The sequence below is a fragment of the Alosa alosa genome, chromosome 1 (assembly GCF_017589495.1).
Source record: "Alosa alosa isolate M-15738 ecotype Scorff River chromosome 1, AALO_Geno_1.1, whole genome shotgun sequence".
Lineage (NCBI taxonomy): Eukaryota > Metazoa > Chordata > Actinopteri > Clupeiformes > Clupeidae > Alosa > Alosa alosa.
In genome coordinates, this window is record NC_063189.1 from 51,161,674 (window position 1) to 51,178,165 (window position 16,492).

General features: G+C 40.5%; 3 long non-coding RNA genes across 9 annotated transcripts; all 3 read left to right on the top strand.

Moving 5' to 3' along the window:
• The first annotated feature begins 811 nt into the window (after positions 1-811).
• LOC125296467 lies at positions 812-5,540 on the top strand. 6 transcript variants are annotated; one of them, XR_007193768.1, is made up of 8 exons: positions 812-1,028; positions 1,537-1,602; positions 3,358-3,408; positions 4,188-4,281; positions 4,858-4,946; positions 5,044-5,124; positions 5,249-5,331; positions 5,458-5,497. It is a non-coding gene; the product is annotated as an uncharacterized LOC125296467 (long non-coding RNA). The 6 variants fall into 6 exon arrangements; XR_007193763.1 differs by having other exon boundaries at positions 812-954; XR_007193766.1 differs by having other exon boundaries at positions 812-1,602; positions 5,452-5,540.
• Positions 5,541-5,595: 55 nt separating this feature from the next.
• Positions 5,596-5,979, top strand: LOC125296480. Its single transcript, XR_007193769.1, has 2 exons — positions 5,596-5,681; positions 5,850-5,979. It is a non-coding gene; the product is annotated as an uncharacterized LOC125296480 (long non-coding RNA).
• Positions 5,980-13,630: 7,651 nt separating this feature from the next.
• LOC125296483 lies at positions 13,631-16,289 on the top strand. Of its 2 annotated transcripts, XR_007193771.1 has the most exons (5): positions 13,631-13,956; positions 14,499-14,564; positions 15,084-15,196; positions 16,095-16,183; positions 16,280-16,289. It is a non-coding gene; the product is annotated as an uncharacterized LOC125296483 (long non-coding RNA). The 2 variants fall into 2 exon arrangements; XR_007193770.1 differs by lacking the exons at positions 13,631-13,956; positions 14,499-14,564 and having other exon boundaries at positions 14,986-15,196.
• Positions 16,290-16,492: the final 203 nt, after the last annotated feature.

Here is a 16,492-nt window from a genome sequence, read left to right on the forward strand (position 1 = left end):
TGAATTGGCCCTCACCAATCAAAACTTTGAGAACCCCTGACTTAGAACCTCCTTTTCAATGCAACGGTCTATAACTTGTTTACATGATAATTGAAATGGTTAGGTGATCGTCAGTATGCACACTATTTAGTACCAAAATCACTATCTGAAATTGCAATGTAGATGCATTTTAGCTGGCTGTCCTTAGTATGTAAGTATGTAATAGTGGCCACTTTATTCAGTGATACAAAGGTACATGCACAGTAGCAAGATGAAACAAACAGAATGACTAACTTTGTGTGAATGGGTCTCCTGCTACTACATCATAATAAGTAGCTAAAAGAAGACAGTCCATAAAGTGCAGTGCAGTACATCATATGGCGATAAAAAAAACTTTTCAAAAGTCTGGAAGTGAGACCCTGGAAAGATACTGGAAGAAGGCTCTCCTAAGAAAAAATGGCTAAACATCGAGGACATCTCCACCTACAGTTCATCACAGATCAGGTATGTATCTTGCATCTCTAACAACAGATTGTAGACTACATTTAGGCTATGGCAGATAGAGAGAAAGATAGCGCGCGAGAGAGAACATTTTGTACGTAACAATAACAATAGCCACGCGATTATTATAAATAAAAAATATAAGCCAACGTTGGCAATTGGTCATAAGCCAACCGAGTTAATGACTGTCAAAAATGACGTTGGCCCAAAGTCATGCCAACGGCTGCTATACCGTTAGACCAACGTGTCCCCGAAAAGTGGCGTCCCATTGTCTGATGATGATGCACGTAATCGATCGTCCGATGATGATGCAGGAAACGTTTCAGGAAACGTTTAGTGGAATGTTTTTAAAAACAGAAGGAACGTGTTGTACCTTTTAACAAACAATATTTTGTTAGCTTTGATGATCGGTCCTGTGTCGTGACTTTTGCTTTGCTAAGACAACGGTCCAAACCAGCGATGGATTATTGAAATGTACATGGACAAAGCTAACAAACTATAGTAACATCACTTTAACAAACGTGGTAGCTCCGATTTCCAATCGATGTGTCAGTATACTGCCCTCAAATTTTATTTGTGGTTTCATTACAATCTTTGTGCAAACTCTAATGTTAAGCTGATGGGTTTACAATCCTGCTGCACGGTTACCTCCCTTACGAAAAAAGTACTAACGTTATAGGAATCTTATAGTAGGCCTATTTTGGGACAAAATATTATAGGAATCTTATAGGAATACTATAGTATTTTAGGACATACTATATAGGTCTAAGTACTATAAGACTACTATAGAAATATTATAGCGTCTATAGAATAGTATAGAGGTATTACAACATCATAGAATTATGTTATGTTCCGCTTGTGTTGTCCTGCTGTGGCTGTCTATTGTTGTTGTTGTTGTTCTGTGGAGTATGTGTTGTGTGTGCAATTGTTGTTGTGTGTTGTTTTGGTGGGCTGATGGTTGTTGTTGACTGTTATTGAAAAAAGAACACTAACTGTAGGCATAGTAATTGCTCTTGGATGGGGATTTAAAGCAAGGTTCCTATTGATCTCCTTCAGATAATGTGGCCTCTTCATTTTCAACTGGGAAGGACCTGCATGGACTTGAGAATACAGAGCCAATCGGTATGTACAGTATTAGACACACACTCACACACTCACGAGGAATCAACGCTGTTACACCTATCCTGTAGATGTCAATTAATATGAATTAAGACATGTCACACCTTCTTATCATATGGCTGCATATAGGCCCATATTCTAACCAATTGTACAGCTGATACAATTGTACATCTCATAACAGCTTCGGTGTGTCGTCATCGTCTTGCTGTCCCCCATCCGTTCTGTGATTGGTTCCTTCGTTGAGGTGACAATTGGGTCCATGGAATCCAGGCTGCCTAGCAGCGTGAATAAAATCTAGGCTAGGCAAATCCGGCTAGGCAAGGCCATTGAGTAAAATTTGATGGTTTTACCTTTCAGATTGATACCATAACATCAGTGTTGGGAAAGCTACTTGGAAATTGTAGTGAATGTCCAGACACAATGCTTTGCGTTACAGCTAGAGGGATGAAACTTTGCACACTCCATGTGGGTCATGTGCAGAAGGTCTGACTTGAATTTCAGCCTCGTAGCTCCATGCTACCACCCAAAACTCCACCTCTGAAGTGGGAGTGGTCAACTTTTTTTGTGGGTGTCTCAGAGATCCCACCTTTGGAACAGTTGTCAGGGGCCTCAAGGCTGTGTCGTGCCTCTTGGTCCCATCCCTCTAGCACCTAGCGTTACCGCGCCAGAAGAGGTAAACCTTGTACGTTTCGAACCGTTTATCTCCTTCCGGGAATAATCCACCGACTCCAAACTGATCCTGGCTTGTTTGTGATGTCCCGTTGTTCAACATATTCTGATTTCATACTTATCGGACCAACATAAGTGAGTTTTTTTGGCTAAAAATGTAAAAACGTTAGCAATTCCACTGCTTTGTTATTTTGCATAGCAACCATCATATGTACCCTAGCAACACCCAAGCAACCACCTTAATTACCCTAGCAACACCCTAGCAACCATCTTAATTACCCTAGCAACCACTTGAATAATGTCAAGCTAGCAACCACCATAGCAACCAACATGCTTACCCTAACAACCACCATAGCAACCATGTTATTTTGCATAGTAACCACCATATGTACCCTAGCGACACCCAAGCAACCACCTTAATTACCCTAGCAACACCCTAGCCCCTAGCAACCATCTTAATTACCCTAGCAACCACTTGAATAATGTCAAGCTAGCAACCACCATAGCAACCAACATGCTTACCCTAACAACCACCATAGCAACCATGTTATTTTGCATAGCAACCACCATATGTACCCTAGCGACACCCAAGCAACCACCTTAATTACCCTAGCAACACCCTAGCCCCTAGCAACCATCTTAATTACCCTAGCAACCACTTGAATAATGTCAAGCTAGCAACCACCATAGCAACCAACATGCTTACCCTAACAACCACCATAGCAACCATGTTATTTTGCATAGCAACCACCATATCTACCCTAGCAACACCATAGCAACCATTCAAATTACCCTAGCAACAACCATAATATGACCATAGCAACCACGGTATTTAGCATAGCAACCACCATATGTACCCTAGCAACACCCAAGCAACCACCTTAATTACCCTAGCAATACCCTAGCAACCATCTTAATTACCCTAGCAACCACTTGAATAATGTCAAGCTAGCAACCACCATAGCAACCAACATGCTTACCCTAACAACCACTATAGCAACCGTGTTATTTTGCATAGCAACCACCATATCTACCCTAGCAACACCACCAGCATATATTTTCTAACAGTTTTACCTTTACATCCTGCAGAAGTTCAAGAGGGATCTCTCGTATGCAGTGCTGCTCCTTTGCCTCGTCAAGGTAAGACATGTCTAACCTACAGTATATTCCACCCTTATGTTTGCTTAATCTCATTCTGGCATATGGTTTTATTAAGCACTAAAAACTACCTGCGCTCGTCACGTCACTCTGAACAGTGGTGTCATCCTGGCATATGGTTTTATTAATCACACAGAAGGGAGGAATATAACTTATTATAGCTTAAATCACATCTCCACACTACAGGCGTTCAAAAAATATATCATTTAGGCTATCTACGGTAGGTATGGTTATGGATATGGTTTGCATGGCTGAAACTGCTTTGCCTTTGAGTTGGAGCTCGAAACGTATCATATGTGTACCTCGTTCGCCATTATGTAAAATAGAGCCATGTATAGATTTATGTCCTCCAAAGTTTGCAGGAAAGTGGGACATGTCCTATTGTATGTTAAATCACACCTACAACTGATCGTATGATATGCAAAAGTCTGCAGGAAAGTAGGTCAGGCTTTCAGAATATATACAGTGGGACATGTCTCAATTCATGTTAAATGTTCATAATTTTCTTCATAATTAAAGGTTTGAAGAGACAGAGGACACGGGTGGTGCAAAGAGAAGGAGGGGGCCAGCCGGGCCTCGTGGAGTTCAATCAGTGGCAGGGTATTTTTTAGCCTGACAGTGTAGCTGTAATGTTAAAGTTGGTGACTTTGCTAGACGGTAAAGATGTGCACCCGCTAATATTGGGTACAGTGAAGAAAGAAAGGGAGGGAGGCTGCTTTTAAAAGAGAGGGAAAGTATAATCTTTTTTATATTGTTTTCAGATGAAGAATCGGTGCAGTGGTGAGGCTGGAGCACCCCTGGCTTTTGCCGTATGGGTTGACTTCAGCAGTGAGTCACCCACCTTCAATTTCACAGGTATATGTAATATTTATTCAACAACATTTCAATGATTAGATCAGTGGCGATTGCTGCTATTTGGAACAGGGGAAGCTCTGATAAAAATGGTCAATTATTAAATTAATATTATTAAGGTGCTATATTGTTCTTTGAGGGCAAAAATTATCCCAAAACCCAGAATAGGCCAAACAGTAGGCTAGAGTTGGCATGGCAGACATGGCATAATGTAGCCTACACCGTTACATAGCACGCTACCTAACGTTGTCCAGCCTCTATGACGGTTCCTCCAATCATCATACAGAAGCTCGGCGTCCGGGCCATCCCACTGTCCCATTCACTCCCAGAGACGCCGGGCTTCCCTGGAAATTACGATTTTGTGGCGCTTGTCCAATAAACGTGTAGCTTTTCTGCACTGAGATCAGCCCACTCTGTAGTGCCATTGAAAGTCTGAACATGTACACTAATAGGGGTGTGTCAAGTGGTATGTATAAATGAAAGTGGTGTTAAGGTTTGTTTTTGTGTCAATCCTTTCTTGAAGTTCAGAAAAGGAACCTTAACATTTGTTTTAATGACACTGAGCGTACTGTCTTACAGATGCTTTGGGGGTGAGAGGCCATACGTTGACCCTGATATCAGTGGCACACATTGCCGGCTGGCAATTGGTCATCTGATAAAAGAACATGGTATGACTGGCATTCTATGTTTTCAATTTCCTTATTTAAAGATCAAAATGATGCAGACTACTGAATCTGATTACACTTTAACACCCTTCTATCTCAGCACTGAGTCAGGGTTTGTCTCGGCCTGAATATCTGCCACAACACAGGCCGCCTTGGTGGCCCTTTGCCTCAGTCAGTGACGGTACGTTAATATTGAATAACCAGCTATTACTGTTTCAACTGCATGCACACAGCTGTTGCAACATGATTTGACTTTAACTTTGTTCCTCACTATGGTCATTTTGATACACTTTGATGCATTAAAGGAAAAGGTGAAGGGCGTAAAGCTTTCACTGCTGAAAAGCTGAGGCAGGTGGTACGCTCATACAATGCGTATTACAATCTCCAGGTATATATACAATTGTATGAACCTGTCTAAAACCTTTTGCATACCAGTGTGTTTTACAGACTAAAACAGATTTGTACATACATATCTAACAATAATGCGCTTTTCCTTTAATCTGTTGAGCTGCAGCAGTCTGTTGAGGCACCACCATCACCCCCATCACCAGCAGCAGCAACACCAGCAGCAGCAGAAACACCTGCTGCGCCTCTCACCCCCCCCCCCCCCCACCCCCACCCCCCCCCCACCCCATGAGGGTAGGACGCTGAGGCAAGGGACGCTGGGCACCAGCAGCAGCATCACTACCAGCAGCAGCATCACCACTACCAGCCTTTAATGCAGATTTCAATCTCCAGGTATATATGTACAATTGTATCAAGCTGTCTAAATTGCTGTAGTTTTGCTTCATTCCTTAAAAACACAGAAAATACTTAAAAAGAGAAGGATGAATGATTTCAAGTGCAACCATTGTGTTTAAAGACATTTGTACATACATATCTAACAATGATGCGCTTTTCCCTTAGTCAGAGAATGTGCAGCAGTTTGTTGAGGCACCACCAGCAACAGTAGCAGTACCAGCTGCAGCTGTGTCAGTGGCAGGAGCAGCACAAACACCCAATGCAATAACAATAAAGGCATTCATTCATTTACTCATTAGTCATTTTAGTTTGTATTACTACATTCATTATTATTGTTGTAATCTCACATGTACTACAGTATGGCTACCATAATTAAAATTAGATAGATACATAGATAATGTGTCAATAGGCCTACAGTGAAAATACATTATATGTAGCCAACTGTTCCAGCAAGGAGGAAGATGGGGTATGGATATTGGGCATGCATATCCACTCCTAGGCCTATTCTCCTACACTCCCCCTGTAGCCTAGTAGCCAGCATTACATTTAAATCTCTCACTTTGGCCTATGGGACACTGACTGGATCTGCTTGTTATTTCAATTCAATGATCAAAATGTACTTCCCCAACCGCCATGCTGTCTTCTGATTACCATTTGTTCTGTCTAGACCTACTCATGAACGCTAAATTCAAGACTTCCTCAGTGGTTCCATGTGGGTGCAATAAGTTGCACAGTGCTCTCTGTTCCTGTGATAGTTTACAGTGTTTTTAAAAGGCGTCTAAAGGCACATTTGTTCAACATGCACTAAGCAGTAAAGCACTATAACTTGTTATTATATCATTGAATGGGCATTTGTTTATTAGCCTATTGCTAGATAGATAGATAGATACTTTATTGATCCCCAGGGGAAATTCAAGGTCCTAATTACAGTCTGACCAACATCTTCATTTGTTACCTGTTCAATTTAAGTGTTATTATTATCTATTTATGTTGCTTTGAACAGCAAAGATTAGGATAACGAGCCTCCTTATTCTTCAGCCAAGCAGGTAGGCCTACGCGGCGTTGCCTAGCAACAAGGGTCAGAAGTACACGTTTTTCGATATTTTGTGGAATTATACTCATTTTCATTGAATGCCAATGTCGTGAGTCATGTACCAACTTGCTTTAACTATTTATATACATATTATACCCAGCAAAAGTCGTCTGTGCCAGTGTTTTGCATCCTAACAATATTTTGTTTATGTTTTAATACAAAACCGTTTTAATGAACTACAAATTCGGCGCCATTGTTATAAAGCAGCGTTGAAATGAACGCTACACGTCATGGGGCATGTAGTCTAATTACAGAAATAGCTATAATTTCCAAATTACAAAAATATTTTTATACATAACATGAGAAACATGCTTGAATTATTAAGATGCATCACCTGCTTGACTATAAAGTCAAAAGCTTGCAACATTTGTAATATTTTAAAATAAATGTAATTTTCCCATTTTTGCACATGACAGAAACATTATTTATAACACATATCTTAAGTAATAAGCATACCAAATTTCAGACAAATCTGACCAGTGGTTCCACAATTCTGGCAACTCAAAATATTACATTTTTACACCTTTGAGGGGCGCTACTGAGGTAACCGGGGTACCTGGGCATTAAAAATTCTTGGAGATGCTTCCTTGCATCCGGATGAACAACATATGCTATTTTATTTCACCCTCTGAATATTTTAATTTTTCCTCAACTGGGCAAAATATGACCATGCATGCGTAGCCTACATTTGGATGAGCATGACATGATGAGAACGTAAAGCAATAGTTTCAACTTTGGCAAAAAAACATTTCACATGGACTTAAAGGCAGAGGAAGCTTTTGAGGGTTTGGGATGGCATCATCAACCCAACTTGGTGTGCATCCAAAACTGTCAGAAAATGCAGCCGAATGGCTGTGTGGATGGTACTTTGCAGGGCAGTCGCGTAGGTCAAAACTGACCAGCAGGGTGATGTCATGCAAATCATGTTTATTTCATATCAAAACACTTGCATATATCAGATAAAAGCACAATATAGATGTTAGGAGGTGCTTGGTTTGATCCATGAACTTTTGTGCATCCAAAACTGTCAGAAAATGCAGCCGAATGTGTGGATGGTACTTTGCAGGGCTGTCGCGTAGGTCAAAACTGACCAGCAGGGTGATGTCATGCAAATCATGTTTATTTCATATCAAAACACTTGCATATATCAGATAAAAGCACAATGTAGATGTTATGAGGTGCTTGGTTTGATCCATGAACTTTTGTGCATCCAAAACTGTCAGAAAATGCAGCCCGAATGGCTGTGGGATGGTACTTTGCAGGGCTGTCGCGTAGGTCAAAACTGACCAGCAGGGTGATGTCATGCAAATCATGTTTATTTCATATCAAAACACTTGCATATATCAGATAAAAGCACAATGTAGATGTTATGAGGTGCTTGGTTTAATCCATGAACTTTTGTGCATCCAAAACTGTCAGAAAATGCAGCCGAATGTGTGGATGGTACTTTGTGGGCTGATGGTCAAAACTGACCAGCAGGGTGATGTCATGCAAATCATGTTTATTTCATATCAAAACACTTGCATATATCAGATAAAAGCACAATGTAGATGTTATGAGGTGCTTGGTTTGATCCATGAACTTTGTGCATCCAAAACCGTCAGAAAATGCAGCCGAATGGCTGGGGATGGTGATGTCATGGTCAAAACTGACCAGCAGGGTTATTGCAAATCATGTTTATTTCAAAAAACACTTGCATATATCAGATAAAAGCACAATATAGATGTTATGAGGTGCTTGGTTTGATTCATGAACTTTTGTGCATCCAAAACTGTCAGAAAATGCAGCCGAATGGTACTTTGCAGGGCTGTCACGTTTGAACCGTTTGCCCCGTGTTATCCCTGGTAAATATATATATGAGCAAAGTGTGACAATAGAATTCTAACTATTGGTAGTGCAGCTGCTGGTGGTGGTGCTACTGCTGCTTATTATTATATTTCTTTTACAGCATATAATAAATATTTTTGTGTAAAGTCAAAGAAAAGATGGCAGGTGGGAAAAATACACTTTATTATACACAAGAAGGCAACACAGAACATTAATTACAGATTAATTACAGTGAATTTGTCAGTTTAATTTGGTAAGGCACAACCACTTCTGGGGAACTATGTATGTACTTCTCTCTGTACCTTCTTTGTCAAGGGGTATAGGTGTTTGTACTGGTCTGAGCGATGGTGTCATAACTTTTACTTTTTACTATAAAAAAAAAAATCTTGTATGAGCTCCATCTTCATATTGTGATGACTACCATATCTTGCTTTAACATAATCAATAATGATATTATAGCAACTATTTAGTGTGCTAAATTTTTGTGTTTGTTTTGTCAGCCACTGTTTGATCTCTTGATTACTACCACTACGCCTCCCACTATGTAGAGCTGTGACAATTGATGAATCAATTGATCATAAATTAACAATGAAATTAATCATTAGTTGCAGCCCAGCTTTGATCGACCAGCCGGTGCATTGATCCACCAGAGAAAATCACCTGCTGAAGCGCTAAGGCGTGGGCCAGATGTGATGTTGATTTGTTGACATGGATAAATGTCATAATCATGAAACTGAGCATAATTGCTGTGATGGTTTGTGCTGGTGGTGCTGCTCCTGCTACTGCTGCTGGTGCTCCTGCTGGTGTTGGTGGTGCCGCTCCGGCTGCTCCTGCTGCTGCTCCTGTTACCGCTGCTGCTCGTGCTGCTGGTGGTGCCGCTCCTGCTGCTCCTGATGATGCTGCCGCTCCTGATGCTGCTGCCGCTCCTGATGCTGCTGGTGCTGATGCTGCTGCTGGTGCTGTCGCTCCTGATGCTGGTGCAGACACCTAGTGTAAATATGACATGAAGTTATAGAGCAAAATATAACTAACCACATTTAAATGGTGAAATGTGATTCTTGAAAACACACCATGCCAGCACTGTGAAGATTCCTGGGATGAGGGCAAAGTGCCTTGGGGAAATCTTTTTACAGCTCCTTATCTTTTTCCTCCTTATATCCGCCTCATACACACCCCTGGCTCTCAGGATGGGGAGGAAGGGGAAAAACGGCATCATCCACATCACCAGCATTAGTCCACCTCCTCTTCATTGTGGAATGGAGCCTTTGCTGTCATGAGGCACTTAATGCTGTCCATCTCAGGCCCCAAATGACACTTAATAATGCTGTCCATCTCAGGCCCCAAATGACACAGAGCACAAGCTGGCGTGGCCTTAGCCAGCTCTTTGAAAAGAGCCCTGTAGGGTTCATCAGGCTTGATGATGTGGCCCTCCTCAGCCATATTCCTCAAAAGGGGCAAAATAAATGGGGCCTCCTTCTCTGCAACCACCAGAAGTTGAGCCCATTCATCTTGCCCAGTTAGACCTTCCCCATACCTCTTCAGGGCCTCCCTGAGGTGTGGGGACTTGATCAGAATTCGATCACTATGACTATTGGAATGAAAAGCAAAATTGATGACTGTCATTTATTTTGTATAATTATATTTGTATAATATAATCTTGACATATGTCATACTATGACTGATGTTCATTTGTAAATACATATCAAAAAAAGTTGAAGGATTGCACACATATACAATGTTAAAAAATACTTATCTTCCTTCTTTCCCTTGGTCCTGAGTGGGCGGTGTAGCCTGGGGCTGCTTGGCAAACCGGCGATGATAACCAAGTGTGGTGCCATCCAACACCACAGCCCTGCAAGGAGCACATACCTGTTGTTATATGTTCAGTTGTGTTCAACTGTAATGCTGCTACTAGTATAACTACTACTACTACTACTACTACTACTAATAATAATAATAATAGCAATAGTGATGATGATGATGATGATGATCATGGTGATGATAATCCAACCTTGGATTAGGCCCGCATTGAGGACAACAAAAGCCCTCAACCCGATGTCCACCAATTTAAGGAACAACAGCCATGCCCACCGAAACCTCTTGTACGTGATTATCTCCACCACCCCATAGTAAAATAACAAAGCAGTGGAATTGCTAACGTTTAGCGATTTTTAGCCAAAAAAACTCACTTATGTTGGTCCGATAAGTATGAAATCAGAATATGTTGAACAACAGGACATCACAAACAAGCCAGGCTCAGTTTGGAGTCTGTGGATTATTCCCGGAAGGAGATAAACTGTTCGAAACGTACAAGGTTTCTCTCTTCTGGAGCGGTAACGCTAGGTTCTAGAGGGATGGGACCAAGACGAACGGCACCGCCTTGAGGCCCCTGACAATTGCTCCAACGGTGGGATCTCTGAGACACTCACAAAAAAAACTGTGAAGGAAAAACTTTAAAAAAGTTGGCCACTCCCACTTCAGAGGTGGAGTTGTGGGTGGTAGCATGGAGCTACGAGGCTGAAATTCAAGTCAGACCTTCAGCACATGACCCACATGGAGCGTGCAAAGTTTCATCTCTCTAGCTTTAACGCAAAGTATTGTGCTGGCAAAAACTACATTTTTGGCGATTTAACATTTAGCCATTTTTCAATTTTTAGCCAAAAAACACACATATGTTGGTCAGGTCAGTAATGGCGTTGCTATGGTGGTTACTATGGTCATATTATGGTGTTGCTAGGGTAGATATGGTGGTTGCTATGAAAAATAACATGGTTGCTATGGTGGTTGTTAGGGTAAGCATGTTGGTTGCTATGGTGGTTGCTAGCTTGACATTATTCAAGTGGTTGCTAGGGTAATTAAGATGGTTGCTAGGGTGTTGCTAAGGTAATTAAGGTGGTTGCTTGGGTGTTGCTAGGGTACATATGGTGGTTGCTATGCAAAATAACAAAGCAGTGGAATTGGTTTAGCCATTTTTACATTTTTAGCCAAAAAACTCATGTTGGTCCGATAAGTATGAAATCAGAATATGTTGAACAACGGGACATCACAAACAAGCCACGATCAGTTTGGAGTGGTGGATTATTCCCGGAAGGAGATAAACGGTTCAAACGCATAAGGTTTACCTCTTCTGGCGCCGTTGGTGCTTGGGACCAAGGTGGTTGAGGCCCCTGACAACTGTTCCAAAGGTGGGATCTCTGAGACACCCACAAAAAAAAACTGTGAAGGAAAAACATAAAAAAAGTTGACCACTCCCACTTCAGAGGTGGAGTTTTGGGTGGTAGCATGGAGCTACGAGGCTGAAATTCAAGTCAGACCTTCTGCACATGACCCACATGGAGCGTGCAAAGTTCCATCTCTCTAGCTGTAACGGGTGCTGGCAAAACTACTTTTTGGATTTAACATTTAGCCATTTTTACATTTTTAGCCAAAAAACACACATATGTTGGTCAGGTCAGTAATGGCGTTGCTATGGTGGTTACTATGGTCATATTATGGTGTTGCTAGGGTAGATATGGTGGTTGCTATGAAAAATAACATGGTTGCTATGGTGGTTGTTAGGGTAAGCATGTTGGTTGCTATGGTGGTTGCTAGCTTGACATTATTCAAGTGGTTGCTAGGGTAATTAAGATGGTTGCTAGGGTGTTGCTAAGGTAATTAAGGTGGTTGCTTGGGTGTTGCTAGGGTACATATGGTGGTTGCTATGCAAAATAACAAAGCAGTGGAATTGCTAACGTTTAGCCATTTTTACATTTTTAGCCAAAAAAAACTCACTTATGTTGGTCCGATAAGTATGAAATCAGAATATGTTGAACAACGGGACATCACAAACAAGCCAGGATCAGTTTGGAGTCGGTGGATTATTGCCGGAAGGAGATAAACTGTTCAAACGCATAAAGGTTTACCTCTTCTGGCGCGTAACGCTTAGGTGCTAGAGGGATGGGACCAAGAGGAACGGCACAGCCTTGAGGCCCCTGACAACTGTTCCAAAGGTGGGATCTCTGAGACACCCACAAAAAAAACTGTGAAGGAAAAACATAAAAAAAGTTGACCACTCCCACTTCAGAGGTGGAGTTTTGGGTGGTAGCATGGAGCTACGAGGCTGAAATTCAAGTCAGACCTTCTGCACATGACCCACATGGAGCGTGCAAAGTTCCATCTCTCTAGCTGTAACGCATCAAATTTTACTCAATGGCATTGTGCTGGCAACATCCAGCAAGCTAACATAACTTCGGTGGGTTATAACCTTATCAAATTGAAATGGTTAAGTTTATGTTAATTTGTAATACTTAAACTGTAAACTGACATTAATATAATATTGAGTCGACAACGCCTTTAAAGTCCTTTCTGAAATTCAAAAGGCGGTTGGAATTTGAATACCCACTTAGGGAATAGCTCTAACATGCTAACGTAGCCTAGCTGATTAACATTAGTTACAGCCAGAATTCCACTGTTCATAGCGATCTAACGTTAGTGTGCTGCCAAATGCTCACCTGGCACAAATGGATCTGTTGACTGACTAATTATAACAGTCTGTCGACTCATTGACGTTTGGTTGAACTAAACACTATTGCTTGGTTATAAAAAATTGCTGCTAGCTAACATTAGCTTAGACCACGAGGGCATTCGTTTAACTGTTAGGCATTTGTGTTAGCCACGAGGGCATTCGTTTAACTGTTAGGCATCAAACAGAGGTGTAAGGTAACCGTTAGCCTGGTTTGTTTGGTGCAGTCTCCATTCTCTGTATGGCACTGGTATTAGTTTCTGTTAGAGTCTGTTGGCTTTATTTGGGTTAGATCAATTTCTTTGTTTCCTAACTTATAAAGGGTGCAGGTAAGCCAAAGAGTATAGAAGTTAGCTAGCTGATACTAATTTTAGATATTTGTAGAAATTGTGGTTCAATAGCTTGCAAGCACGTGCATAAGGATATTCAGTCCATCAGGCATAACGTTACAGCTGAGCAGAGTAAGAAATGTTTATTCTCTGACATTATGAGCAGTTTTTTTATGGATATGGTAAAATGTAGACGAGTTTACTGCCTAATGAAATTATTTAAGTTATTACCAGTCATGTTGCTTAAAAAGTAGGGATTATATGAACATATTTTAAGACAAAACACTTGCGGTTGAAACATTTGGTAACCTGTGGTAAATAATGTCAGAATAAAGTTTAGAAGTCCTTTGCTGGTTAGTTGATATACTGCTGATAGTCAAATCATTGTTGTTCTTGTATTGGTGTAATCATTTTCTTTGTTTTAACAGGGTCAGCAAAATGCTCATCAATGTCCAGTACCATGGAGAAAAAAGTACCTCAAACTGCAGCCTGGTTTTTCCTTTCAAAGTTTAATTCGAGAAGGTGAGGTTTTATGTGGTTTAGCCAAAGTCCTTTTAGGCAAGTCCCTCCACTGTCATATTGCAAAGCTTTTTTTTTTTCTTTTTTTTTTTTTCTAGCTTGTTTAGACTATGAATCAGCCTGACCTTAGGCATGTTTCTTAATGATTTCACACGCACACTTTGTATCCTGGCTGGAGTTAATGCAGATCCTTATGATCCTTTTTAAGAAATACATTTGAAAAGTTCAAAATCCCTGTGCACAGCCCTTTTGCAGGTGCTGATGGTGTGCAGTATAACTATTTAAAAAGTCAAAAACTAGTATAAATCGCACACTGGAGGGTATATTTTGACTTTATTTGGCGCTTATTAGGCTTTAGGTTCACGTTCAAACCTGATGAAGAAAATTGTGAAATGTGTTGTTCACGCCAAATAAAGTGGGTATGGTTAAAAAAAAAAAGATTTTGTCACCCTTTAGTTGAATTAAGTGAAATAAAATCGGAGACCGAATTTCTTAAAGCAGCCCTTTAAGATTCCAAATTTTTTTTTTCTTGTTCTTCAAACAAGGCACCACTGGTGCAAAAGAAGAGAACACCTCTGCCATAGGAGATTCAGCAGAAAAAAGCCAAACAGGTGAGCATTTAAAATTAAAATATCACTAGGAGAAATCCTTGTCTGTCTCGTCTCCAAAATGCAGAAGCCTGGCTTTGTGTTCCGGTAGTGTCAAATCAGTGGGCACATTCAATCTTGCAGCTCTGCACAGATCTGGCTGAACGTAAAGTATGTTTATTAGATTCAGTCAGATCTGCTTGCAGATCCAGTGCTGCAAGATCAAAATCCCACTGATTTCATGCTACTAGAACACGAAGCCAAGCAATTTGCTTCCTTCAGATACAGGTCTTGTTATAATCTCTCTGTACACTTTCCAAGTTTACAATACTTCTGTTTGTCGGTAGAGACCCTCATCACACAACCACAGAAGTGTAATTATATTTTGAGCACTATCAGTGGTATTAAATAGCATTTGTTTTTGGCGTTCTAGCTGCCCCTTAGCTTTCTTGTTTGTACTCTGGATTTACACTTTTTAGAGGGTGCATGTAAGTTTTCTCTTTACAAGTGTATCACTGTTATTGTTTCTTTTTTTACGCATAGATGGTCCAGGAGGTTCTGGAGAAGAGTTAAATGGGAGAGGAAATAATGGAGGAGTATAGTAGAGCACCTTGACACACTACAAGAAGGCATCTTCTGAATATCCTGGTCCATGGGTATGTTTTGTTTTGAATAAATTAATCTAATTGTATACAACAGTTAGGTCCAGTCAAACTATTAACTCTTTTCTGACTAAACGATAGGGATTCCATGGGTGGGGTTATCTCAGGACATCCCTACTCAGACTTTTCAGTGGTAGTGCCATTTTTACATTGATCCAATGTTATCGTTCCATTCATTCAAAGTGAGAGAACATTGTAACATAACATCACAATTGACTGTTTGAGTGAGAAAAATAGAGTGCATGTAATAGGGTGAATAATGTAATGTGAAATAAAATGAAAAATCATTATTGTGCACATATAGCCTCACACAACCTGCCTGCAGAGTGACAAGAAAACCCTAAATTAATGTATTTTAATCCAGGTATTAGGTAGTAGAATTGCTGTGTAAAAACAATATTGAACTGGTGATTGTGGGGTTGATAAATGCTATAAGGTAGAACCTTAGCTGTAGGGATATCTATTACCAACTACACAGTGGCTCCATTTTCAAAAAACTCCTGAAGACCCAGCTCTTTAGAGAACATCTCCTCTAATAGCACTACTTACAACAAGTCTTGCTGATCCTAGTACTTACCACCTGTCTTGAACTGACACTCAACTGTTTAAAAACAGCACTCACTGATGCACTTATTCTTACTTTACTTATTCTACTGTTTTTAAATTGTCCTAAAATTGTTGAGAGAATTGCTTTAAAACTTAAACTGCTACCATGTTAGTCGCTTTGGTTAAAAATGTGTTAGCCTAATGTAATGTAATATTACTTAAGCATATTTTAGTGGCAAGAAGCGTTAAGTCTATATTTTGTCCATAATCCATGTTTAATCACTCTTCCATTTTATAGCTTGTAATGTTGTCTGAATATATCTAATAATTTTCCTATTGTTTTTAGGATACCAGTACGAAGTCAAGGAAAAAGATATGCACTCGGCATTGTGACTGTTTCCTAATCTCAGGGATCCTTACTCCACCAATGGCTATGTAAGATTTTACTCATTTCCATTTAAGGTTATATATAATAATAATGTTCAACTATTGATCTGGATAATCATAGTTCTTGCCCACATTATTTTGCAGGAACACTTCTCGATGCTGGAAGAGGGGCGGGCTATCTGGCATGGCCCTAAAGCAACGAAAAGTGTCGCAGGCGTTTGGTCAAGAACAGCTCGGGAGCCTTGGAATACATGAACACCATGAGCTTTTTAAGGAGGTAGACTTTCTAATGAGGAGACACAGCACTCAAAAAATCCTCCATAGAAATGCATGGGGTTAGTTTGTAACGTATGGTGT